The sequence below is a fragment of the Sprattus sprattus genome (assembly GCF_963457725.1).
Source record: "Sprattus sprattus genome assembly, chromosome: 9".
NCBI lineage: Eukaryota > Metazoa > Chordata > Actinopteri > Clupeiformes > Clupeidae > Sprattus > Sprattus sprattus.
Genome location: NC_137928.1, coordinates 16,538,185 through 16,544,732, shown reverse-complemented (window position 1 = coordinate 16,544,732; position 6,548 = coordinate 16,538,185).

The following is a 6,548-nucleotide window of genomic DNA, read 5'->3' as shown; positions in this document are numbered from 1 at the left end:
TAAGGATAAACAAGAAATAAAGCTTTTATAAAATACGGGTGCCTGCAGCAATTAGCTCTTAAAGCGTGTGAGTCTTTTTTGTTGTTTCTTGAAATATCATCTGCTGGTCTCAGTGCCGCAGGAAACACCTGAAACGGCACTCAGCGTCTCTGAGGATGGGAGCTGGCGGCTGGAGCCACTGGGCCGTGCGGACGAGGGCTGGCGTGTTCAGGAACCAGCGGACCATGCGGACTAGGTTGGCGTACTTAGGGTCGCAGGTTTCATAGAGTTCACAGCACAGCTGTGTCCACAGCAAGCCAGGCCCTCATTTCTGAGAACGTCTGTCAGGAGCTCAGAGACTCTGGGTTGACCTTGCGTACACATGTTTGTGGAGGTTAAGGGCCCATTGCTAAGTCTAAGTGAGTGGGTGGGTCTGTTAAGTGAGTGGGGGCTGAATTGTTGCAGCTGTACAGTTGTGGGCTAAAGCCATCTGGCCCCTGACCCATACCTGTTGATTCCTGTAACTCCAGGATCTGGAGTGTCCCACTTCCTCTCTCTCTCTCTCTCTCTCTCTCTCTCTCTCTCTCTCTCTCTCTCTCTCTCTCTCTCTCTCTTTCTGCTACTCAGTCTTAAAATATCTCGCTCTCTCTTACACTCTTTAACTCACTCACTCTCTGACATCAGACGCAGGTAGTGTAGGCGTCTTTTTAGTTTACAGTCAACACACCTGGCTTCTAGCAAGAAGAAAGTCATCAGCTGAGTGGCAGCACAACTCCAACCAACTGACACTAATCTGACTTCACAGCATGTTTGTCCGTGGTGTCTTGAAATGGTACCCGGAAACAGAGAGGTTTGAATTTTGCGGAAGGGGGACAAGATGGTGGATGGAAATTTTGAGAGGTTGAGAGGACATTTTGGATCACTGAGACAGTGAACCTCAAAGAATGTGTGGATACACTGCCTGAACTGATCCCTGGACTTAAGAAGGCCCTGGACTAAATCTTTGGGTTCACAACATTACATTTAGACTGTACAAGCTATGCATACTGAGGATATGCATAGTGCAAGTGCCCAGTTTGTGGTTGGTTGGGGAGAATATGAAGGTAGTGTCCAGTTGGTGGTTGGTTGGGGACCCACTTTCCAGTGGAATATTATTATTCTCCTGATTGTGGTTCCTTATATTTACATTAACATTTCTACCCCACAAATACTAAAACATTTCTGCTTCAGGGGTTAATTTTGTCATGAAACTGTACTGTACCATATAAGCACTGACCTTCAACCTTCAACTGTCCTCCTTAACAATTTTTCTTCAAGCAGACTCTGTGACATTCACATACAACCCAAGAACTTCCGCACTGTTTTTTCTCTTTTTTCATGCTCCAAACACCACATCAAGCATCACCACTTCAAGCACAAGGGTTAGTTTACAGGATTTAATCTTCAAAGAGGAAGTACATATCTTTGGGTGATTGGTTGCTTGGCAACAGCTGAATGGATGCAGGCAGGGTAGTGCCCTTATGTGTGGGAACACTAATCTACAAGCTCTCACGGTGTTTTAATATTAGCATTGGGAATAAAGAAGTGTGTGTGTGTGTGTGTGTGTGTGTGTGTGTGTGTGTGTGTGCGTGTTTGTTTGGGGGATGGGGGGTACAGTACAGCTGCTGTATTACTGAGCCAGTCTTCAAAAAGGGATTTTGTCAATAGGCTCTGATTTCGGTAAATGACGGAGTCTGGAAATAGATCCCAGTGTTTCAATCATGGAGATGCTCTTTCCATTTTAATCTTGTCAGTCTTTCTTTGCATTGATGTGTGCAATGTGTCAGGTTGTGTACACAGATATTTTTCTTAGCAAGAATTAGCAGCAGCACAGCTGTAAACAGGGTTTAAAAAAACAGTGAAGTCCGGGGAAATCCAAAATTACACATCCAAACATGACACACATAGACAGAACACATTTTAATTTGTGTTTTACTTGTAAAGAAGGCCTACACCATCTAAAGAGGATTGAACAAAAGAACCTGTATAAATATAAAATAGGCCAATCATCAAAATACATAGGTCTCATAATGAGGCATGGTCATTAGGCAAAGGTCATGAATATTATTGTATTCAACACAATGCAAAGACATCATGCTCTTTCTGGCCAAGTCACTGTTTGCGTTGAACTCTCCAACAGACGTACATCTGCCCCACTGTGTCTGTTCATTTGACATTGAACGCACCATCTTGCGTACTATCCCAATCCCGTGCTCTTAAACGCACCAACTCACGTACTATCCCGATCCCGTGCTCAACTCATGATTACCGCCCTCTAACCATAATTTGCTGCGCCTGCAACTGAAATGGAAGCATTTGAATGGAAGGGCAGTGGAGAGGAGCAGGCAGTGTAGGGAAGTGGATGAAGTGGGGAAAGGATAGGAAGACATAAAGAGACATAAAATCACAACAGTCAAGGTTGCATTTAAAATGATACAAAATGAGAAAAACTTGTGCTGGGAATACTGCTTCCATTGTTTCCCTATGAACACAATCAATTTTAAGCCTGCTGTTTAAAGGCATTTTCAACTCAAGACAGACGTGTGCCTTCCCCCGCAGTTTTCATGCACACAACTGAATACGTAATAAGTCTCCTCCCATGAATGCACACGCATAAGTCACACTTCTCGGGAGGGCATTGATTGTCATTTCCCAGAATCCTGTTGTCTTTTGGCCCATTGTTGTCTAATTGCTCTGTAGTTGGGAAATTGGGAGGATGTTAGGTCACGTCTCTGCAGTGTTTGTAGGTGCGTCTTAATTTAATTTCAGGTTCAATAGACATTTTTTGGAGGTGTGCACATGGTTCCTTGAATGGGGTTTTGTTTTTTTAACACTGATGAACCAATTCCAACTAAAACCCACACAGGGAAGTCGGTGGCCCTTCCTAGACCTGGTTCTGAGTAATGCAGGACAAAGTATTATTCACTACTATTCTGAAGAAAGCCCAAACCGGCTGCACCCCAGATTACAAATGAACTTGCCTTTTAAAAGTTTCAGTTTGATGAAAAGTTGTAAGATGACATTTCATGTTTTGTCTGGTATGATAATTGGTTTCTTTTTTGTTACAGAAGAATTCTCACAGTCCCAAGAATGGTCTTCATGAGATGTGTTGTAGGCCATACTGTTAGCCTGAGATGCAAGTGGCCCATGATAGAGAATAACATATCCTTCAAAAGAAAGATGACACACTGCTTCCTATGGACTACACAGAATGTGTTTGCTATCGTATATTGTACATTGTATAGAAACAGTCTTATTATTAGGCCTCTCAGAATGTTGCAAAGTTCCATGGATTTGAATGGGCCATCCCAACGTTCGGAGGTCTAATATTTCTTTATAATGACCTCTGCAAAAAAATAGCGGTTGAAACTAAGTGGTTGACGCTGCACGTCAGGGTCGTGTTCGTCCTGGCAGGATTTATTTTCCTATACTGACCGGCGGACTATACATTATCCCTTACATATATCGCTAAAAGGGTTTTATTGCAATGACTGTCATCATTTTTTTTTTTTACACCTGTGCAGTGTGGTAAAATCATCTGATTCTATCTTATACGTTTCACTCCCATGTCTGACAGTGAATGGGAACACCATGCTTTTCTACTGGTATACAGAGCATGATCTATATGAATAGACCAGAGATAGTGCCGAAGCAAATGCCAAAGTCAGGTCCAGTATGTTGATGAAAAGGTTCCATTGGCTCTGACACTGATGACCGGGAGGAGCCGTCAGGGACTATGCTCCGCTGGGCGTTCATTAGATTCAAAGGCCCTAAGTTCAGATTTTTTTGGGGGGCTTTTATGCCTTTAATTGATAGATCAGTGAAGAGTGAGAAAGAAAATGAAAGGGAGAAGAGGTGGGAAGTGGACAGGAGAAATGACATTGGGCCGGATTCAAACCTGTGTCCTACATGGGCGCCAAGCCCGAATGTGGTCGGGGCTACTGTTTGCGCCACAGTGCCCCCCGTAAGTTCTGATTTTTAACATGGGACTCTGATCTTGGCCGGCGCCGTGAGCTGGAGGGGGAGCAAGAGAGACAGGTCCTTGGAGACAATGCAGCAGGACAGAACAGAAAATAAGCAAAGAGGTCCTCGGAGAACACGGAAACGTCAACATGGACGGGAGTTCATATCGGGTCTCCTGTTCAATGTAAATATGATGCTACATGCTCTGTCAATACACGTGTGTGTGTGTGTGTGTTTGTGTGTGTGTGTGTGTGAGTGTGTATGGGTGTGTGTTTGTATTTGTGTGCCTATTTTCAGGAGTGTGCATATTTTTGTGTGCACGCACACATGGGTGTGTGTGTGAGTGCGTGTATGTGTGTGTGTGTGTCTGTCTGTCTTTTTTCATGTGTGAGAGTGTGCATTCGTACTTTCGGCCTGGTTGAATGTAAAAGGCCGAATGCGGTTGGAAAGTGGACACCACAACAATGCGAATATATGAGTTTAGTGAGTGAGCACAAGTAAGCACGTCTGTGTGTCCAGCGCATTTATGAGTTTAATGAGCGCGCACAAGTAAGCACCTCTGTGTGTCCGGCGCATGTATGAGTTTGTGCCAGAGAGAGCGCAGGCGTCCCAGCATGCTTTGGTGTCTGTCTCCCTGGGTGTGACATCTCCTAGGGTCACTGACCCCTGACCCCCACCCACCCATTAGCATAGCAGAGGCGGCACTGTTTGGTCTCCTGATCTGCAAGTCCTGTTTGCTTTGGCCAGGATGGAGTCCGTCCTCGGCAGAACATTCAGATATGTCTCCACAGCCTTGACACAGCCTCCAGGTCGTCCCAAGGGTGGTCGAAGACACAGCTGGCCGTTCCTCCGCACTCCTGTGAGTGTGTGTGTGTACATGTGTGTGTGTGTGTATGTGTTTGTGTGTGTGTGTGTGTGTGTGTGTGTGTGTGTGTGTGTGTGTGTGTGTGTGTTCAACTGTGGCCTTATGTAAAACTGGGATTCTCTTTCACTTAGAAACAGTCTTGGGTGAATGTCAACATCTCTTAATTCAAATGATTGTATTCATTATTAACACAAACAATATGATTTAAGATTAAAAACCTTTAGGAAATGTAGTTAATACTTCATTAATATTAGTTACTGATGTAAGAATAATGTGACCTTTCTCATGAACAATCTCATTAATAAATCATGAATAAAGTTTTAAGTGTGTCTTGTAATAGTAATGTTTGTAATGTTTGTTTGCATTGGTGTGTTATTGTAAACAGAATCCTATTGGCCATGACTTCTCTGTGTTGTTCCAAAAACAAAAAAGGTTTCATAATTGCCTCCTGGATTATGTAACCCCTTGGACTAGTCATGCAAACTATATTTGTATGTATTTGTGTATGTCAGGAGTAATTGATGGCTGCCTGACCATCTCTATGTGGCATCGCATGACTGAGAGGAGGACTTTGACATCATCTTAAGTCTCCACCTTCATACAAATGAGCAATAAACAGGCCTGTGGGTTTCCATACATGTAAATCAAAGACTCGCTGAAGCTTTTCTGGCATGCTGTGACATATAAGGACTCGCAGGCAATGACAACAGTGCTATCAAAGGTCATTATCTTTATGTACCTACTTTGAGTACTTTCAAAGTACCTCCATCCCACCGATAAGGATGTTCTTAGAATGAGTTCTTAGAATGAGAAATGTTTTTACAACCACAACGTCACTGATTGGGGAGCCTAAAATGCAATTCTACTGAGTTATATTTTGGGTACTTAAGTGTTGACATAAAATAACTGATATTTTATGAATCACTTTGTGGAGAGAGAGAGAGAAAGAGAGAGACTGAAAGAGAGAGAGAGAAAGAGAGACAGTAGGAGAGAGAGAGAGGAAGGGCAGAGACAGAGAGAGAGAGAGAGAGAGAGAGAAAGAGAGAGAGAGAGGAAGGGCAGAGACAGAGAGAGAGAGAGAGAGGGGGGAAGCGCAGAGACAGAGACAAAGCAAGTGAGAGTGAGAGACACATGCCAAACTTCTGTGCTCTTCCCCGTTCAGTTCCTGGCAGATGGCTGGCCTGCAGCATGAGATGAGCCGAGGACTCCAGGAATCCGTCCGTCCCCGTGGCCACACATGTAGAACGCTCCAAACAGACACACACTCCAACACTGAACTTAGTGAGATGAATGGATGTCGCCGCGGTGACCTCCGACCCCAGCCCTGCTCTCCCTGCGAAAGCTCTTATACTGTCATCTCAGCTGCGCTGAAAAAAGGCTGCTCCACTGCCAGAAGAGCTGAGACTCCCACCATTGCCTCGCCTTGCCTCGCTCACAGGACAATGACGTCTGATTGGTACTTTTTCCTTGAGAGACATAAAGTTTACTGATAGGGGAAAGTGTCCCAAAGTTCTCAGTCTTTAGATTAGTTTACAGTAAACTGATTAGGAGTATCGTTTAATGGAAGTGATAGGCTACATGTTTTTTAATGAGTTTGACCCAGGAAGAGGCTGTATGAGGTAGCCATTTTATGCAGACTGGCTACATTTCTTTTATTCTTAGACAGCATTTATTTTCTGAACAGTGCACAGGCGACATGTAT